General features: G+C 53.0%; 1 protein-coding gene across 4 annotated transcripts in view; it reads right to left on the reverse strand.

Moving 5' to 3' along the window:
* LOC137314562 (NACHT, LRR and PYD domains-containing protein 3-like) overlaps positions 1–21,429 on the reverse strand; it is a 64,748-nt gene that overhangs the window by 16,651 nt on the left and 26,668 nt on the right. The window contains exon 1 of one of the 4 annotated variants that reach the window (XM_067979869.1): positions 532–1,079. The exons of the other annotated variants lie outside the window; for them this stretch is intronic. The gene's annotated coding sequence lies outside the window, so the exon portion shown is untranslated. Of the gene's footprint in view, positions 1–531; positions 1,080–21,429 lie in introns of those variants that run through there. 4 annotated transcript variants of the gene reach the window in all.

The raw sequence follows: 21,429 nt of genomic DNA on the forward strand, positions 1-21,429 counted from the left end.
CTTCTAAAATCCTACACAGACCGGTATTTAACAAGTTAAATTTCCAGAAGATACTTTTCCATATCAAACGTTGAATCAGACACAGCAAGTGCAGACAACGTGCAAAGTACTAAAACCTCTTGCTCTTATCGATAAAAAGTTGGAGGAAGTGAGTTCCCAAAAACGGAAACCGTTCGCCTCTGTCTCTGCAAGTTTCAGCATGTTGCTTTTACTTTGTGTCACTCAGGGGCAGACATTTTGAAACCCTCTCAGTTCCCCCTTCAATTTGTTTTTTTTACAAGAAGGTTTATTCAATTCCACTGTGTTCTGATTAAAGTAGCTCTGGGTTTCAATTCGACCCGAACATTCACCTGAGAATAATGGGATCAACGGCATTTGGTGTTGATTAATTCTCTGCATAAGGTTTTATCTTTCATTCTGATCACCATCCGGTTCTACCCAGAACCGTGTGTGCGACGAGCTCTGCACTTAATGTAGAAATGTGTTTCCTTCGATATAATCCCCCACTCTGAGACATTCTCAGTCACTCACCCAATTCATCCAATGAAAAGACTGAAGCGACATGAGATCTGGTCCGCACGGCTCCTGTCCCCAGTGAAGACCCTGGTACTCGGGGATTCGGCTGATCTCCCCGCCTTGCTCTTCCTGTCCCCAGTCAGGACTCTGGTAACTCGTGGATTCGGCTGATCTCCCCGCCTTGCTCTCCCTTTACCCAGTGAAGACTCTGGTACTCGGGAATTCGGCTGATCTCTCCGCCTTGCTCTCCCTGTCCCCAGTGAAGATTCTGATATTCGGGGATTCTGCTGATCTCCCCGCCTTGCTCTCCCTGTACCCAGTGAAGACTCTGGTACTGGGGGATTCGGCTGATCTCCCCGCCTTGCTCTCCCTGTCCCCAGTCAGGACTCTGATACTCGGGGATTATGCTGATCTCTCCGCCTTGCTCTCCCTGTCCCCATTGAAGACTCTGGTACTCGGGGATTATGCTGATCTCTCCGCCTTGCTCTCCCTGTCCCCAGTCAGGACTGTGGTACTCGTGGATTCGGTTGATCTCCCCGCCTTCCTCTCCGCTCGACACAATCTGAGTGGAGCCCTCCAGGGCGTGTCAGCGCACATCAACCTCGCTGTCACCTCTTCCGCTGAATGTTACTGACATTTTAAGATCGTGAGGCGCATAACCCGAAACCTCGCGTTGCCTTTACTCTTCCTACCTGATGATTCACGTGGTTTTGATGCGAGTTAAGTTTCGTATTAAGTGCTCAAATGATGTAAATGCTTCGATTTACAATCCCCCCATTGATTTGAAGCAGACAGAACAGAAGGAGACCATTCGGCCCCTGCTGTCTGTGCTGGCTCTTTGAAAGAGCTATCCATTTAATCCTACTCCCCTGCACTTTCCCAATGGTCCTGCAACCTTTCTCCTTTACAAGTGTTTATCCAATTCCATTTTGAAAGTTACTAAACAAATTTGTTCACCGCGAGCGACTGGACAGACAGAGCATCGGTTATAGACAGAGTCATTGGGGTAGATTTTAAACACGAATCTGCTTCCACAGCCCTATCAGGCATTCGGTTCCAGATCAGAACAACTCGCTGCGTAAAGAAAATTCCACTCATCTCCCCCCTGGCTTTATTGCCAATTCTCATCAATCTGCGTCCTCTGGTTAGCGACCCTCCTGCCAGTGGAAACAGTTTCTCCATATCTACCCAATCAAAACTCCACTATGAAATCTCCACTTAACCTGCTCGAAGAAGAACAAACCGAGATTTGAAGTCCCTCGGGCCAGACGCAGAAAATTGCAGGATATTCGCTGGAAGTTAATGTTACTGAAGTCAATGGAAATTACTGAGGGAGATAGTGAATGGGTGACCAACAGACAGAGGAAGGGTAGGAAGGCAGTGCAGGGGTCCCCTGCGGTCATCTCCCTCCAAAACAGGTATACCGTTTTGGATACTGTTGTGGGAGATGGCTCACCAGGGGAAGGTGGCAGTGGCCAGGTTCATGGCACCGTGGCTGGCTCTGCTGCACAGGAGGGCAGTAAAAAGAGTGGCAGAGCTCTCGTGATATGGGGACTCGATTGTAAGGGGAATAGACAGGCGTTTCTGCGGACGCAACCAAGACACCAGGATGGTATGTTGCCTCCCTGGTGCAAGGGTCAGGGATGTCTCGGAGCGGCTGCAGGACATTCTGGAGGGGGAGGGTGAACAGCCAGTTGTCGTGGTGCATATCGGCACCAACGATATAGGTAAAAAACAGGATGAGGTCCTACAAGCTGAATTTAGGGAGGTAGGAGTTAAACTAAAGAGTAGGACCACAAAGGTAGTAATCTCAGGATTGCTACCAGTGCCACGGGCTAGTCAGAGTAGGAATGACAGGATAGCTAGGATGAATACGTGGCTTGAGAGATGGTGCAAGAGGGAGGGATTCAAATTCCTGGGCCATTTGAACCGGTTCTGGGGGAGGTGGGACCAGGACAAATTGGACCGTCTGCATCTGGGCAGGACTGGAACCAATGTCCTAGGGGGAGTGTTTGCTAGTGCTGTTGGGGAGGGTTTAAACTAATGTTGCAGGGGGATGGGAACAGATGCAGGAAGTCAGTGGGAAGTAAAGTGGTGACAGAAACAAAAGGCAGGAAGGGAGAGTGTACAGAACATGACCGGACAGATGGTCTGAGAAAGCAGGGCAAAGACCAAGGGAAGTCCAGATTAAACTGCATTTATTTCAATGCAAGAAGTCTGATGGGCAAGGCAGATGAACTCAGGGCATGGATGGGTACATGGGACTGGGATGTTATTGATATTACTGAAACATGGATAAGGGAGGGGCAGGACTGGCAGCTCAATGTTCCAGGGTACAGATGCTATAGGAAAGATAGAGCAGGAGGTAAGAGAGGAGGTGGGGTTGCGTTCTTGATTAGGGAGAACATCACGGCAGTAGTGAGAGGGGATATATCCGAGGGTTCGCCCACTGAGTCTATATGGGTAGAAATGAAAAATAAGAAGGGAAAGATCACTTTGACAGGATTGTACCACAGACACCCAAATAGTCAACGGGAAATTGAGGAGCAAATATGTAAGGTGATTACAGACAGCTGCAAGAAAAATAGGGTGGTAATAGTAGGGGACTTTAACTTTCCCAACATTGACTGGGACAGCCATAGCATGAGGGGCTTGGATGGAGATAAATTTGTTGAGTGTATTCAGGAGGAATTTCTCATTCAGGATGTGGATGGCCGGCGAGAGAGAGGGCAAAACTTGACCTCCTCTTGGGAAATAAGGAAGGGCAGGTGACAGAAGTGTTAGTGAGGGATCACTTTGGGACCAGTGATCATAATTCCATTAGTTTTAAGATAGCTATGGAGAATGATAGGTCTGGCCCAAAAGTTAAAATTCTAAATTGGGGAAAGGCCAATGTTGATGGTATTGGACAGGAACTTTCAGAAGTTGATTGGGAGAGTCTCTTGGCAGGCAAAGGGACGTCTGGTAAGTGGGAGGCTTTCAAAAGTGTGTTAACCAGGGTTCAGGGTAAGCACATTCCTTATAAAGTGAAGGGCAAGGCTGGTAGAAGTAGGGAACCTTGGATGACTCGGGAGATTGAGGCCCTATTCAAAAAGAAGGAGGCATATGACATGCAGAGGCAGCTGGGATCAAGTGGAACCCTTGAAGAGTATAGAGATTGCCGGAGTAGAGTTAAGAGAGAAATCAGGAGGGCAAAAAGGGGACATGAGATTGCTTTGGAAGATAAGGCAAAGGAGAATCCAAAGAGCTTCTGCAAGTACATAAAGGGCAAAAGAGTAACTGGGGAGAGAGTAGGGCCTCTTAAGGATAAACAAGGTCATCTATGTGCGGAACCACAAGAGATGGGTGAGATCCTGAATGAATATTTCACATCGGTATTTACAGTTGAGAAAGCCATGGATGTGAGGGAACTTGGGGAAATAAATAGTGATGTCTTGAGGAGTGTACATATGACAGAGAGGGAGGTGCTGGAAGTCTTAACGGGCATCAAGGTAGATAAATCTCCGGGACCTGATGAAATGTATCCCAGGACGTTATGGGAGGTTAGGGAGGAAATTGCGGGTCCCCGAGCAGAGATATTTGAATCATCGACAGCTACAGGTGAGGTGCCTAAAGATTGGAGGGTAGCAAATGTTGTGCCTTTGTTTAAGAAGGGCGGCAGGGAAAAGCATGAAACTACCGGATTGTCGTAAAAACCCATCTGGTTCACTAATGTCCTTTAGGGAAGGAAACCTGCCGTCCTTACCCGGTCTGGCCTATATGTGACTCCAGACCCACAGCAATGTGGTTGATTCTTAATTGCCCTCTGAAATGGCCTAGCAAGCCACTCAGTTGTAAAATCTCGCTACGAAAAGTCATAATAAGAATAAAACCGGACGGACCACCCGGCATCGGACGACTCGGCACCGGACACGACAACGGCAAAACACCAAGCCCAGTCGACCCTGCAAGGTCCTCCTTACTAACATCTGGGGACTTGTGCCAAAATTGGGAGAGCTGTCCCACAGACTAGTCAAGCAACAGCCTGACATAGCCATACTCACAGAATCATATCTTTCAGCCAACGTCCCAGACTCTTCCATCACCATCCCTGGGTATGTCCTGTCCCACCGGCAGGACAGACCCACCAGAGGTGGCGGTACAGTGATATACAGTCAGGAGGGAGTGGCCCTGGGAGTCCTCAACATTGACTCTGGACCCCATGAAATCTCATGGCATCAGGTCAAACATGGGCAAGGAAACCTCCTGCTGATTACCACCTACCGTCCTCCCTCAGCTGATGAATCAGTCCTCCTCCATGTTGAACACCACTTGGAGGAAGCACTGAGGGTAGCAAGGGCACAAAATATACTCTGGGTGGGGGACTTCAATGTCCATCACCAAGAGTGGCTAGGTAGCACCACGACTGACCGAGCTGGCCGAGTCCTGAAGGACATAGCTGCTAGACTGGGCCTGTGGCAGGTGGTGAGCGAACCAACACGAGGGAAAAACTTACTTGACCTCGTCCTCACCAATCTACCTGTCGCAAATGCATATGTCCATGACAGTATTGGTAGGAGTGACCACCGCACAGTCCTCGTGGAGATGAAGTCCCGTCTTCGCACTGAGGACACCATCCAACGTGTTGTGTGGCACTACCACTGTGCTAAATGGGATAGATTCAGAACAGATCTGGCAGCTCAAAACTGGGCATCCATGAGGCGCTGTGGGCCATCAGCAGCAGCAGAATTGTATTCCAGCACAATCTGTAACCTCATGGCCCGGCATATTCCTCACTCTACCATTACCAACAAGCCAGGGGATCAACCCTGGTTCAATGAGGAGTGTAGAAGAGCATGCCAGGAGCAGCACCAGGCGTACCTAAAAATGAGGTGCCAACCTGGTGAAGCTACAACTCAGGACTACATGCATGCTAAACAGCGGAAGCAACATGCTATAGACAGAGCTAAGCGATTCCACAACCAACGGATCAGATCAAAGCTCTGCAGTCCTGCCACATCCAGTTGTGAATGGTGGTGGACAATTAAACAACTAACGGGAGGAGGAGGCTCTGCAAACATCCCCATTCTCAATGATGGCGGAGTCCAGCACGTGAGTGCAAAAGACAAGGCTGAAGCGTTTGCAACCATCTTCAGCCAGAAGTGCCGAGTGGATAATCCATCTCAGCCTCCTCCCGATATCCCCACCATCACGGAAGCCAGTCTTCGGCCAATTCGATTCACTCCACGTGATATCAAGAAACGGCTGAGTGCACTGGATACAGCAAAGGCTATGGGCCCCGACAACATCCCAACTGTAGTGCTGAAGTCTTGTGCTCCAGAACGAGCTGCGCCTCGAGCCAAGCTGTTCCAGTACAGCTGCAACACTGGCATCCACCCGACAATGTGGAAAATTGGCCAGGTATGTCCTGTCCACAAAAAGCAGGACAAATCCAATCCGGCCAATTACCGTCCCATCAGTCTACTCTCAATCATCAGCAAAGTGATGGAAGGTGTCGTCGACAGTGATATCAAGCGGCACTTACTCACCAATAACCTGCTCACCGATGCTCAGTTTGGGTTCCGCCAGGACCACTCGGCTCCAGATCTCATTACAGCCTTGATCCAAACATGGACAAAAGAGCTGAATTCGAGAGGTGAGGTGAGAGTGACTGCCCTTGACATCAAGGCAACATTTGACCGAGTGTGGCACCAAGGAGCCCAAGTAAAATTGAAGTCAATGGGAATCAGGGGGAAAACTCTCCAGTGGCTGGAGTCATACCTAGCACACAGGAAGATGGTAGTGGTTGTTGGAGGCCAATCATCTCAGCCCCAGGACATTGCTGCAGGAGTTCCTCAGGGCAGTGTCCTCGGCCCAACCATCTTCAGCTGCTTCATCAATGACCTTCCCTCCATCATAAGGTCAGAAATGGGGATGTTCGCTGATGACTGCACAGTGTTCAGTTCCATTCGCAACCCCTCAGATAATGAAGCAGTCCGAGCCTGCATGCAGCAAGACCTGGACAACATCCAGGCTTGGGCTCATAAGTGGCAAGTAACATTCGCGCCAGATAAGTGCCAGGCAATGACCATCTCCAACAAGAGAGAGTCTAACCATCTCCCCTTGACATTCAACGGCATTACCATCGGCGAATCCCCCACCATCAACATCCTGGGGGTCACCATTGACCAGAAACTTAACTGGACCAGCCATATAAATACTGTGGCTACGAGAGCAGGTCAGAGGCTGGGTATTCTGCGGCGAGTGACTCACCTCCTGACTCCCCAAAGCCTTTCCACCATCTACAAGGCACAAGTCAGGAGTGTGATGGAATACTCTCCACTTGCCTGGATGAGTGCAGCTCCAACAACACTCAAGAAGCTCGACACCATCCAGGACAAAGCAGCCCGCTTGATTGGCACCCCATCCACCACCCGAAACATTCACTCCCTTCACCACCGGCGCACTGTGGCTGCAGTGTGCACCATCCACAGGATGCACTGCAGCAACTCGCCAAGGCTTCTTCGACAGCACCTCCAAAACCCGCGACCTCTACCACCTAGAAGGACAAGGGCAGCAGGCGCATGGGAACAACACCACCTGCACGTTCCCCTCCAAGTCACACACCATCCCGACTTAGAAATATATCGCCGTTCCTTCATTGTCGCTGGGTCAAAATCCTGGAACTCCCTTCCTAACAGCACAGTGGGAGAACCGTCACCACACGGACTGCAGCGGTTCAAGAAGGCGGCTCACCACCACCTTCTCGAGGGCAATTAGGGATGGGCAATAAATGCCGGCCTTGCCAGCGACGCCCACATCCCGTCAACGAATAAAAAAAAAAAAGCCTGGGAACTACAGACCGGTGAGCCTGACATCTGCAGTGGGTAAGTTGTTCGAGGGTATTCTGAGGGACAGGATCTACAGGCATTTGGAGAGGCAGGGACTGATTAGGAACAGTCAGCATGGTTTTTTGAGAGGAAAATCATGTCTCACGAATTTGATTGAGTTTTTTGAAGGAGTAACCAAGAAGATAGATGAGGGCTGTGCAGTAGACGTGGTCTACATGGACCTCAGCAAAGCCTTTGACAAGGTACCGCATGGTAGGTTATTACATAAGGTTGAATCTCATGGGATCCAAGGTGAGGTAGCCAATTGGATACAAAATTGGCTTGATGACAGAAGACAAAGGGTGGTTGTAGAGGGTTGTTTTTCAAACTGGAGGCCTGTGTCCAGCGGTGTGCCTCAGGGATCGGTGCTGGTTCCGCTGTTGTTTGTTATTTATATCAATGATTTGGATGAGAATTTAGGAGGCATGGTTAGTAAGTTTGCAGATAACACCAAGATTGGTGGCATTGTGGACAGTGAAGAAGGTTATCTGGGATTGCAACGGGACCTTGATGAATTGGGCCAATGGGCCGATGAATGGCAGATGGAGTTTAATTTAGATAAATGTGAGGTGATGCATTTTGGTGGATCGAATTGGGCCAGGACCTACTCCGTTAATGGTAGGGCGTTGGGGAGATTTATAGAACAAAGAGATCTAGGAGTACAGGTTCATAGCTCCTTGAAAGTGGAGTCACAGGTGGATAGGGTGGTGAAGAAGGCATTCGGCATGCTTGATTTCATTGGTTAGAACATTGAATGCAGGAGTTGGGATGTCTTGTTGAAGTTGTACAGGACATGAGTAAGGCCACACTTGGAAAACTGTGTGCAGTTCTGGTCACCCTATTATAGAAAGGATATTATTAAACTAGAAAGAATGCAGAAAAGATTTACTCGGATGTGACCGGGACTTGATGGTTTGACTTATAGGGAGAGGTTAGATAGACTGGGACTTTTTTCCCTGGAGAGTAGGAGGTTTTGGGGTGATCTTATAGAAGTCCATAAAATAATGAGGGGCAGTGATAAGGTCGATGGACAAAATCTTTTCCCAAAGGTAGGGGAGTCTATAACGAGGGGACATAGATTTAAGGTGAGAGGGGAGAGATACAAAAGGGTCCAGAGGGGCAATTTTTTCACTCAACGGTTTTTGAGTGTCTGGAACGAGCTGCCAGAGGCAGTAGTAGAGGCGGGTTCAATTTTGTCTTTTAAAAAGCATTTGGACAGTTCCATGGGTAAGATGGGTAGAGCGGGGTATGGGCCAAGTGCAGGCAATTGGGACTTGCTAGTGGTACAAACTGGGCGACATGGACATGTTGGGCCGAAGGGCCTGTTTCCATGTTGCAACTTCTATGATTCTATGATTCGATGAAATCAGGAATGTGGGAAATCTGAACAGTCAGTATTTTACAAAAAACTAGGAAACAATTTGGACTGTTTATATTAAGGGGCAACCTGTCATTCTCCGTCTCTCCGGCTCCCCCCGCCCAGCACTGTTCAAAGTAAGGGGCTCTCTGTCATTCTCGCACTCCCCCCTCCCCCCTCCACCCACCCATCACTGATTAAAGTAAGGGGCTCTCTGTAATTCTCGCTCACCCCCTCCCCGCGCCCATCACTGATAAAAGTAAGGGGATCTCCGTCATTCTATTTCTCCCCCTCCCCCAACCATCACTGATCAAAGTAAGGGTCTCTCTGTCATTGTCGCTCACCCCCCTCCCCCGCCAATCACTGATTAAAGTAAGGGGCTCTCTGTCATTCTCCCTCACATCCCTCCCCCCACACATCACTGATGAAAGGAAGGGGCTTTCTGTCATTCTCCCGCTCACCCACCCATCACTGATGAAAGGAAGGGGCTCTCTCTCATTCTCCCTCTCCCCCTCCCCCCGCCCATCACTGATTAAAGTAAGGGGCACTCCCTCATTCTCCGTCTCCCACACCCAACACTGATTAAAGTAAGGGTCTCTCTCTCATTCTCCCTCAAACCCCTCCCCCCACCCATCACTGATTAAAGTAAGGGGCTCTCTCTCATTCTCCCCCTCCCCCACCCATCACTGATTAAATTAAGGGGCTCTCTCTCATTCTCTCTCTCACCCTCCCCCCACCAATCACTGATTGAAGTAAGGGGCTCTCTCTCGTTCTCCCTCTCCCCCCTCCCCCCACCCATCACTGATGAAAGGAAGGGGCTCTCTCTCATTCTCCCTCTCACTCTCCCCCGCCCATTCACTGATTAAAGGAAGGGGCTCTCTCTCATTCTCCCTCTCCCCCTCCCACCACCCATCACTGATTAAAGAAAGGGGCTCTCTCTCATTCTCCCTATCCCTCTCCCCCGCCCATCACTGATTAAAGCAAGGGGCTCTCTGTCATTCTCATTCTCCCTCTCCCCCTCCCCCACCCATCACTGATTAAAGTAAGGGGCTCTATCTCCTTCTCCCTCTCCCCCCTCCCATCACTGATAAAAGTAAGGGGCTCTCTCTCATTCTCCCTCTCCCCCTCCCCCCACCCATCACTGATTAAAGTATGGGGCTCTCTCTCATTCTCCCTCACCCCCCGCCCATCACTGATCAAAGAAAGGTGATCTCTCTCCTTCTCCCTCTCCCCCTCCCCCCGCCCATGACTGATTAAAGGAAGGTGCTCTCTCTCATTCTCCCTCTCCCCCTCCCCCCGCCCATCACTGATTAAAGGAAGGGGCTCTCTCTCATTCTTCCACCCCCCCCTGCCCCCGCCCATCACTGATTAAAGTTAGGGACTCTCTCTCATTCTCCCTCTCCACCCCGCCCATCAATGATTAAAGTAAGGGGCTCACTCTCATTCTCCCTCTTCCCCTCCCACCACCCATCACTGATTAAAGGAAGGGGCTCTCTCTCATTCTCCCACCCCCCCCTCCCCCCTCCCATGACTGATTAAAGGAAGGGGCTCTCTCTCATTCTCCCTCTCCCACCTCCGCCCACCCATCACTGATTGAAGTAAGGTGCTCTCTCTCATTCTCCCTCTCCCCCTCCCCCCGCCCATCACTGATTAAAGGAAGGGGCTCTCTCTCATTCTCCCACCCCCCCTCCCCCCGCCCATCACTGATTAAAGTTAGGGACTCTCTCTCATTCTCCCTCTCCACCCCGCCCATCAATGATTAAAGTAAGGGGCTCACTCTCATTCTCCCTCTTCCCCTCCCACCACCCATCACTGATTAAAGGAAGGGGCTCCCTCTCATTCTCCCTCTCCCCCATCCCCCACCCATCACTGATTAAAGGAAGGGGCTCTCTCTCATTCTCCCAACCCCCCTCCCCCCTCCCATCACTGATTAAAGTGAGGGACTCTCTCTCATTCTCCCTCTCCACCCCGCCCATCAATGATTAAAGAAAGGGGCTCTCTCTCCTTCTCCCCCTCCCCCTCACCAACCTAAAACTGATTAAAGAAAGGGGCTCTCTCTCATTCTCCCTCACCCCCCTCCCCCCACCCATCACTGATTAAATTAAGGGGCTCTCTCCCATTCTCCCTCTCCCTCTCCCCCTCCCCCTCCCCCTCCCCCCACCCATCACTGATTAAAGTAAGCTTCTCTCTCTCATTCTCCCTCTCCCCTCTCCCTCCACCCATCACTGATTAAAGTAAGGGGCTCTCTCTCATTGTACCTCTCCCCTCTCCCTCCACCCATCACTGATGAAAGGAAGGGGCTCCCTCTCATTCACCCGCTGCCCCCTCCCCCCACCCATCACTGATGAAAGTAAGGGGCTCTCTCTCATTCTCCCTCTCTCCCCACCCCACCCAACACTGATTAAAGTAAGGGGCTCCCTCTCATTCTCCCTCTCCCCTCTCCCCCCACCCATCACTGATTAAAGTAAGGGCCTCTCTGTCATTCTCCCTCTCCCCCTCCCCCTCCCCCTCCCACCGCCCATCACTGATTAAAGTAAGGGGCTCCCTCTCATTCTCCCTCTCATCCCCGCCCATCACTGATTAAATTAAGGGGCGCAATGTCATTCTCCCTCTCCCTCTCCCCCCACCCATCACTGATTAAAGTAAGAGGCTCTCTCTCATTATCCATCGCACCTCACCCCACCCATCACTGATGAAAGTAAGGGGCTCTCTCTCTAACTCCCTCTCCCCTCTCCCCCCGCCCATCACTGATGGAATAAGGGGCTCTCTCTCATTCTCCCTCAACCCCTCCCTCCACCCAACACTGATTAAAGTCAGGGGCTCTCTCTCATTCTCCCTCCACACTCCCCCCACACATCACTGATTCAAGTAAGGGGCTCTCTCTCATTCTACCTCTCCGCTCTCCCCACCCATCACTGATTAAAGTAAGGGGCTCTCTCTCATTCTCCCTCTCCCCCTCAACAACACATCACTGATAAAAGTAAGGGGCTCTCTCCCATTCTCCCTCTCCCCCCGCCAATCACTGATTAAAGTAAGTGGCTCTCTCTTATTCTACCTCTCCCCTCCCCCACCCCCACCCATCACTGATGAAAGTCAGGGGCTCTCTCTCATTCTCCCTCTCCCACTCCCCCCCCCCGCCCATCACTCATTAAAGTAAAGGGCTCTCTCTCATTCTCCCTCTCCCCTCTCCCTCCACCCATCACTGATTAAAGTAAGGGGCTCTCTCTCATTCTCCCTCTCTCCCCACCCCACCCATGACTGATCAAAGTCAGGGGGTCTCTGTCGTTCTCCCTCTCCCCCCGCCCATCGCTGATTGAAGTAAGTGGCTCCCTCTCATTCTCCCTCTCCCACTCCCCCTCCCACCGCCCATCACTGATCAAAGCAAGGGGCTCTCTCTCATTCTCCCTTTCCCCCCGCCATTCACTGATTAAAGGAAGAGGCTCTCTCTCATTATCCCTCTCCCCCTCCCCCACCCATCACTGATTAAAGTAAGGGGCTCTCTCTCACTCTCACTCTCCCCCTCCCCCACACATCACTGATGAAAGTAAGGGGCTCTCTCTCATTCTCCCTCTCGCCCTCCCCACACCCATCACTGACTAAAGTCAGGGGCTCGCTCTCATTCTCCCTCCCCCCCACCCATCACTGATTAAAGTGAGGGGCTCTCTCTCATTCTCCCTCTCCCCCGACCCATCACTGATTAAAGTAAGGGGCTCTCTCTCATTCTCCCTCTCCCCCGACCCATCACTGATTAAAGTAAGGGGCTCTCTCTCATTCTCCCCATCCCCCCTCCCCCCACACCACACCCCCCACCCATCACTGATTAAAGTCAGGGGCTCTCTCTCATTCTCCCTCTCCCCCCTCCCCCACCTATCGCTGATTAAAGTAATGGGCTCTCTCTCATTCTCCCTCTGACCCCTCCCCCGACCCATCACTGATTAAAGTAAGGGGCTCTCTCTCATTCTCCCTCTCCCCCCTCCCCCCACCCATCACTGATTAAAGTCAGGGGCTCTCTCTCATTCTCCCTCTCCCACTCCCCCCACACATCACTGATTAAAGTAAGGGGCTCTCTCTCATTCTCTCTATCCCCCTCCCCCCACCCATTACTGATTTGAGTTCGGGGCTCTCTCTCATTCTCCCTCCCCACTCCCCCCACGCATCACTGATTAAAGTAAGGGGCTCTCTCTCATTCTCCCCGTCACCCTCCCCCCACCCATCACTGATTAAAGTAAGGGGCTCTCTCTCATTCTCCCTCTCCCCCTCCCCCAACCCATCACTGATTAAAGTAAGGGGCTCTCTCTCATTCTCCCTCTCCCCCTCCCCCATCACTGATGAAAGGAAGGGGCTCTCTCTCATTCTCCCTCTCCCCCTCCCCCTCCCCCACCCATCACTGATGAAAGTAATGGACTCTCTCTCATTCTCCCTCTCCCCCTCCCCTCACCCATCGCTGATTAAAGTCAGGGGCTCCCTCTCATTCTCCCTCTCCCCCACCCCCTCCCACCGCCCATCACTGATGAAAGTAAGGGTCTCTCTCTCATTCTCCGACTCTCCTTCCCCCATCCATCACTGATTAACGTAAGGGACTCCCTCTCATTCTCCCTCAAACCCCCGCCCATCAATGATTAAAGTTTGGGGCTCCCTCTCATTCTTCCTCTCCCTCTCCCCCCACCCATCACTGACGAAAGTCAAGGGCTCTCTGTCATTCTCCCTCTCCCTCTCCCCCCACCCATCACTGACGAAGGTCAGGGGCTCTCTCTCATTCTCCCTCTCCCTCTCCCTCTCCCCCACCCATCACTGATTAAAGTAAGAGGCTCTCTCTCATTATCCATCGCACCTCACCCCACCCGTCACTGATGAAAGTAAGGGGCTCTCTCTCTAACTCCCTCTCCCCTCTCCCCCCGCCCATCACTGATGGAATGAGGGGCTCTCTCTCATTCTCCCTCCACACTCCCCCCACACATCACTGATTAAAGTAAGGGGCTCTCTCTCATTCTCCCTCTCCCCCCACCCATCACTGATGAAAGTAAGGGGCTCTCTCTCATTCTCATTCTCCCTCTCCCCTCTCCCCCCGCCCATCACTGATTAAATCAGGGGCTCTCTCTCATTCTCCCTCTCCCTCTCCCCCCACCCATCACTGATTAAAGTAAGGGGCTCTCTCTCATTCTCCCTCTCCCTCTCCCCCCACCCATCACTGATTAAAGTAAGGGGCTCTCTCTCATTCTCCCTCTCCCACTCCCCATCACTGATTAAAGTAAGGGGCTCTCTCTCATTCTTCCTCTTCCCCCTCCCCCTCCCCATCACTGAATAAAGCAAGGGGCTCTCTCTCATTCTCCCTCTCCCACTGTCCCAAAACATCACTGATTAAAGTCAGGGGCTCTCTCTCATTCTCCCTCTCCCCCTCCCCCCCCCGCCCATCACTGATTAAAGTGAGGGTCTCTCTCTCATTCTCCCTCTCCCCTCTCCCTCCACCCATCACTGATTAAAGTAAGGGGCTCTCTCTCATTCTCCCTCTCTCCCCACCCCACCCATCACTGATCAAAGTCAGGGGGTCTCTGTCGTTCTCCCTCTCCCCCCGCCCATCGCTGATTGAAGTAAGTGGCTCCCTCTCATTCTCCCTCTCCCACCGCCCATCACTGATCAAAGCAAGGGGCTCTCTCTCATTCTCCCTTTCCCCCCGCCATTCACTGATTAAAGGAAGAGGCTCTCTCTCATGATCCCTCTCCCCCTCCCCCACCCATCACTGATTAAAGTAAGGGGCTCTCTCTCACTCTCCCTCTCCCCCGTCCCCCACCCATCGCTGATAAAAGTAAGGGACTCTCTCTCATTCTCCCTCTCCCCTCCCCCACACATCACTGATGAAAGTAAGGGGCTCTCTCTCATTCTCCCTCTCCCCCTCCCCCTCACTCCCTACCCATCACTGATTAAAGTCAGGGGCTCTCTCTCATTCTTCCTCTACCCCCTCCCCCTACCAATCGCTGAATAAAGTAAGGGGCTCTCTCTCATTCTCCCTCTCCCACTCCCCCCACACATCACTCATTAAAGTAAAGGGCTCTCTCTCATTCTACCTCTCTCCCCACCCCACCCAACACTGATTGAAGTAAGGGGCTCTCTCTCATTCTCCCTCTCCCTCACCCCCACCCATCACTGATCAAAGTCAGGGGGTCTCTGTCATTCTCCCTCTCCCCCAGCCCATCGCAGATTAAAGTAAGTGGCTCCCTCTCATTCTCCCTCTCCCACTCCCCCTCCCACCGCCCATCACTGATTAAAGTAAGGGGCTCTCTCTCATTCTCCCCGTCACCCTCCCCCCACCCATCACTGATTAAAGTAAGGGGCTCTCTCTCATTCTCCCTCTCCCCCAACCCATCACTGATTAAAGTAAGGGGCTCTCTCTCATTCTCTCATTCTCCCTCTCCCCCTCCCCCATCACTGATTAAAGGAAGGGGCTCTCTCTCATTCTCCCACTCCCCCTCCCCCTCCCCCTCCCCCACCCATCACTGATGAAAGTAATGGACTCTCTCTCATTCTCCCTCTCCCCCTCCCCTCACCCATCGCTGATTAAAGTCAGGGGCTCCCTCTCATTCTCCCTCTCCCCCACCCCCTCCCACCGCCCATCACTGATGAAAGTAAGGGTCTCTCTCTCATTCTCCGACTCTCCTTCCCCCATCCATCACTGATTAACGTAAGGGACTCCCTCTCATTCTCCCTCAAACCCCCGCCCATCAATGATTAAAGTTTGGGGCTCCCTCTCATTCTTCCTCTCCCTCTCCCCCCACCCATCACTGACGAAAGTCAAGGGCTCTCTGTCATTCTCCCTCTCCCTCTCCCCCCACCCATCACTGACGAAGGTCAGGGGCTCTCTCTCATTCTCCCTCTCCCTCTCCCTCTCCCCCACCCATCACTGATTAAAGTAAGAGGCTCTCTCTCATTCTCCCTCTCCCGCTCACCCACCCAGCACTGATCAAAGTCAGGGGCACTCTCTCATTCTCCCTCTCCCCCCTCCCCCCCCCCGCCCATCACTGATTAAAGTAAGGGGCTCTCTCTCATTCTCCCTCTCCCTCTCCCCCCACCCATCACTGATTAAAGTAAGGGGCTCTGTCTCATTCTCCCTCTCCCCCTCCCCCTCCCCCCTACCCATCACTCATTGAAGGAAGGGGCTCTCTCTCATTCTCCCTCTCTCCCCACCCCACCCAACACTGATTAAAGTAAGGGGCTCTCTCTCATTCTCCCTCACCCTCACCCCCACCCATCACTGATCAAAGTCAGGGGGTCTCTGTCATTCTCCCTCTCCCCCAGCCCATCGCTGATTAAAGTCAGTGGCTCCCTCTCATTCTCCCTCTCCCACTCCCCCTCCCACCGCCCATCACTGATTCAAGTAAGGGGCTCTCTCTCCCTCTCCCTCGCCCTCTCCCCCTCCCCCACCCATCGCTGATTAAAGTAAGGGGCTCTCTCTCATTCTGCCTCTCCCCCTCCCCCCACCCATCACTGATCAAAGTAAGGGGTTCTCTCTCAGTCTCATTCTCCCCCTCCTCCTCCCCCTCCCCCTCCCCCCCATACCCGTCACTGATTAAAGTCAGGGGCTCTCTCTTATTCTTCCTCTCCCCCCTCCCCCTACCCATCACTGATTAAAGGAAGGGGCTCTCTCTCATTTTTCCTCTCCCCCTCCCCCTACCCATCACTGATTAAGTAAGGGGCTCTCTCTCATTCTCCCTCTTCCTCACCCCCACCCATCACTGATCAAAGTCAGGGGGTCTCGGTCATTCTCCCTCTCCCCCCGCCCATCGCTGATGAAAGGAAGTGGCTCCCTCTCATTCTCCCTCCCCCCTCCCCCCACGCATCACTGATTAAAGTAAGGGGCTCTCTCTCAGTCTCATTCTCCCCCACCTCCTCCCCCTCCCCCTCCCCCCCCATACCCGTCACTGATTAAAGTCAGGGGCTCTCTCTCATTCTGCCTCTCCCCCTCCCCCCACCCATCACTGATCAAAGTAAGGGGTTCTCTCTCAGTCTCATTCTCCCCCTCCTCCTCCCCCTCCCCCTCCCCCCCCATACCCGTCACTGATTAAAGTCAGGGGCTCTCTCTCATTCTTCCTCTCCCCCCTCCCACTACCCATCACTGATTAAAGTAAGGGGCTCTCTCTCATTCTTCCTCTCCCCCTCCCCCGACCCATCACTGATTAAAGTAAGGGGCTCTCTCTCATTCTTCCTCTCCCCCTCCCCCGACCCATCACTGATTATAGTAAGGGGCTCTCTCTCATTCTCCCCCCTCCCCCCACCCATCACTCATTAAAGGAAGGGGCTCTCTCTCATTCTCCCTCTCCCCCTCCCCACACCAATCACTGATTTAAGTCAGGGGCTCTCTCTCATTCTCCCTCCCCCCCCCCCACCCATCACTGATGAAAGGAAGGGGCTCTCTCTCATTCTCCCTCTCCCCCCCCCCCCCACCCATCACTGATGAAAGGAAGGGGCTCTCTCTCATTCTCCCTCTCCCCCGACCCATCACTGATTAAAGTAAGGGGCTCTCTCTCATTCTCCCTCTCCCCCTCCCCCTCCCCCTCCCCCACCCATCACTGATTAAAGTAAGGGGCTCTCTCTCATTCTCCCTCTCCCCCCACCCATCACTGATTAAAGTAGGGGGCACTCTTTCATTCTCCCTCTCCCCCTCCCCCACCCATCACTGACTAAAGTCAGGGGCTCGCTCTCATTCTCCCTCCCCCCCACCCATCACTGATTGAAGTGAGGTGCTCTCTCTCATTCTCCCTCTCCCCCGACCCATCACTGATTAAAGTAAGGGGCTCTCTCTCATTCTCCCTCTCCCCCGACCCATCACTGATTAAAGTAAGGGGCTCTCTCTCATTCTCCCCATCCCCCCTCCCCCCACACCCCACCCCCCACCCATCACTGATTAAAGTCAGGGGCTCTCTCTCATTCTCCCTCTCCCCCCTCCCCCACCTATCGCTGATTAAAGTAATGGGCTCTCTCTCATTCTCCCTCTGACCCCTCCCTCCACCCATCACTGATGAAAGGAAGGTGCTCTCTCTCATTCTCCCTCTCCCCCCTCCCCCCACCCATCACTGATTAAAGTCAGGGGCTCTCTCTCATTCTCCCTCTCCCACTCCCCCCACACATCACTGATTAAAGTAAGGGGCTCTCTCTCATTCTCTCTCTCCCCCTCCCCCCACCCATTACTGATTTGAGTTCGGGGCTCTCTCTCATTCTCCCTCCCCACTCCCCCCACGCATCACTGATTAAAGTAAGGGGCTCTCTCTCATTCTCCCCGTCACCCTCCCCCCACCCATCACTGATTAAAGTAAGTGGCTCTCTCTCATTCTCCCTCTCCCCCACCCCCCACCCATCACTGATTAAAGTAAGGGGCTCTCCCTCATTCTCCCTCTCCCCCTCCCCCACCCATCACTGATGAAAGTAATGGACTCTCTCTCATTCTCCCTCACCCCCTCCCCCCACCCATCGCTGATTAACGTATGGGGCTCTCTTAAATTCTCACTCTACCCCTCACCCACCCATCAGTGATGAAAGTCAGGGGCTCTCTCTCATTCTCTCTCTCCCCCTCCCCCCACCCACAACTGATTTTAGTTCGGGGCTCTCTCTCATTCTCCATCTCCCCCTCCCCATCACTGATTAAAGGAAGGGGCTCTCTCTCATTCTCTCTCTCCCCCTCCCCCCACCCATTACTGATTTAAGTTCGGGGCTCTCTCTCATTCTCCCTCCCCACTCCCCCCACGCATCACTGATTAAAGTAAGGGGCTCTCTCTCATTCTCCCTCTCCCCCTCCCCATCACTGATTAAAGTAAGGGGCTCTCTCTCATTCTCCCTCCACCTCACCCCCACCCATCACTGATTAAAGTAAGGGGGTCTCTGTCATTCTCCCTCTCCCCCCGCCCATCGCTGATTAAAGTAAGTGGCTCTCTCTCATTCTCCCTCTCCCACTCCCCCTCCCACCTCCCATCACTGAATAAAGTATGGGGCTCTCTCTCATTCTCCCTCTCCCCTCTCCACCACACATCACTGATTAAAGTCAGGGGCTCTCTCTCATTCTCCCTCTCCCCCCGCCATTCACTGATTAAAGGAAGGGGCTCTCTCTCATTCTCCCTCTCCCCCTCCCCCACCAATCACTGATGAAAGTAAGGGTCTCTCTCTCATTCTCCCTCTCCCCCTCACCCCCTACCCATCACTGATTAAAGGAAGGGGCTCTCTCTCATTCTTCCTCTCCCCCCTACCCCTCCCCCTCCCCCTACCTATCACTGAATAAAGTAAGGGGCTCTCTCTCATTCTCCCTCTCCCACTCCCCCCACCCATCACTGATTAAAGTAAGGGGCTCTCTCTCATTCTCCCTCTCCACCCTCCCCCCGACCATCACTGATTAAAGTAAGGGGCTCTCTCTCATTCTCCCTCTCCCCCTCCCCCTTCCCCTCCCCCTCCCCCCACCCATCACTAATTAAAGAAAGGGGCACCCTCTCATTCTCCCTCTCCCCCCACCCATCACTGTTTGAAGTAAGGGGCTCTCTGTCATTCTCGCTCTCCCCCCGCCCATCGCTGATGAAAGGTAGAGGCTCTCTCTCATTCTCCCTCTCCCCCCTCCCCCACCCATCACTGATTAAAGTAAGGGGCTCTCTCTCATTCTCCCTCTCCCCCCTCCCCCACCCATCGCTGATTAAAGTAAGGGGCTCTCTCTCATTCTCCCTCTCCCCCCTCCCCCACCCATCGCTGATTAAAGTAAGGGGCTCTCTCTCATTCTCCCTCTCCCCCTCCCCCACCCATTAATGATTTAAGTTTGGGGCTCTCTCTCATTCTCCCTCCCCCATCCCCCCACGCATCACTGATTAAAGTAAGGGGCTCTCTCTCATTCTTCCTCTCCCCCCTCCCCCTACCCATCACTGATTAAAGTGAGGGGCTCTCTCTCATTCTCCCTCTCCCCCGACACATCACTGATTAAAGTAAGGGGCTCTCTCTCATTCTCCCTCTCACCCTCCCCCCACCCATCACTGATTAAAGTGAGGGGCTCTCTCTCATTCTCCCTCTCCCCCGACCCATCACTGATTAAAGTAAGGGGCTCTCTCTCATTCTCCCCATCCCCCCTCCCCCCACACCCCACCCCCCACCCATCACTGATTAAAGTCAGGGGCTCTCTCTCATTCTCCCTCTCCCCCCTCCCCCACCTATCGCTGATTAAAGGAAGGGGCTCTCTCTCATTCTTCCTCTCACCCCTCCCCCCACCCATCACTGATTAAAGTAGGGGGCACTCTTTCATTCTCCCTCTCCCCCTCCCCCACCCATCACTGACTAAAGTCAGGGGCTCGCTCTCATTCTCCCTCCCCCCCACCCATCACTGATTGAAGTGAGGTGCTCTCTCTTATTCTCCCTCTCCCCCGACCCATCACTGATTAAAGTAAGGGGCTCTCTCTCATTCTCCCTCTCCCCCGACCCATCACTGATTAAAGTAAGGGGCTCTCTCTCATTCTCCCCATCCCCCCTCCCCCCACACCCCACCCCCCACCCATCACTGATTAAAGTCAGGGGCTCTCTCTCATTCTCCCTCTCCCCCCTCCCCCACCTATCGCTGATTAAAGTAATGGGCTCTCTCTCATTCTCCCTCTGACCCCTCCCTCCACCCATCACTGATGAAAGGAAGGTGCTCTCTCTCATTCTCCCTCTCCCCCCTCCCCCCACCCATCACTGATTAAAGTCAGGGGCTCTCTCTCATTCTCCCTCTCCCACTCCCCCCACATATCACTGATTAAAGTAAGGGGCTCTCTCTCATTCTCTCTCTCCCCCTCCCCCCACCCATTACTGATTTGAGTTCGGGGCTCTCTCTCATTCTCCCTCCCCACTCCCCCCACGCATCACTGATTAAAGTAAGGGGCTCTCTCTCATTCTCCCCGTCACCCTCCCCCCACCCATCACTGATTAAAGTAAGTGGCTCTCTCTCATTCTCCCTCTCCCCCACCCCCCACCCATCACTGATTAAAGTAAGGGGCTCTCCCTCATTCTCCCTCTCCCCCTCCCCCACCCATCGCTGATGAAAGTAATGGACTCTCTCTCATTCTCCCTCACCCCCTCCCCCCACCCATCGCTGATTAACGTATGGGGCTCTCTTAAATTCTCACTCTACCCCTCACCCACCCATCAGTGATGAAAGTCAGGGGCTCTCTCTCATTCTCTCTCTCCCCCTCCCCCCACCCACAACTGATTTTAGTTCGGGGCTCTCTCTCATTCTCCCTCCCCACTCCCCCCACGCATCACTGATTAAAGTAAGGGGCTCTCTCTCATTCTCCCTCTCCCCCTCCCCATCACTGATTAAAGTAAGGGGCTCTCTCTCATTCTCCCTCCACCTCACCCCCACCCATCACTGATTAAAGTAAGGGGGTCTCTGTCATTCTCCCTCTCCCCCCGCCCATCGCTGATTAAAGTAAGTGGCTCTCTCTCATTCTCCCTCTCCCACTCCCCCTCCCACCTCCCATCACTGAATAAAGTATGGGGCTCTCTCTCATTCTCCCTCTCCCCTCTCCACCACACATCACTGATTAAAGTCAGGGGCTCTCTCTCATTCTCCCTCTCCCCCCGCCATTCACTGATTAAAGGAAGGGGCTCTCTCTCATTCTCCCTCTCCCCCTCCCCCACCAATCACTGATGAAAGTAAGGGTCTCTCTCTCATTCTCCCTCTCCCCCTCACCCCCT

This window comes from Heptranchias perlo, unplaced genomic scaffold (genome assembly GCF_035084215.1).
Source record: "Heptranchias perlo isolate sHepPer1 unplaced genomic scaffold, sHepPer1.hap1 HAP1_SCAFFOLD_52, whole genome shotgun sequence".
In the NCBI taxonomy this organism is placed as follows: Eukaryota; Metazoa; Chordata; class Chondrichthyes; order Hexanchiformes; family Hexanchidae; genus Heptranchias; species Heptranchias perlo.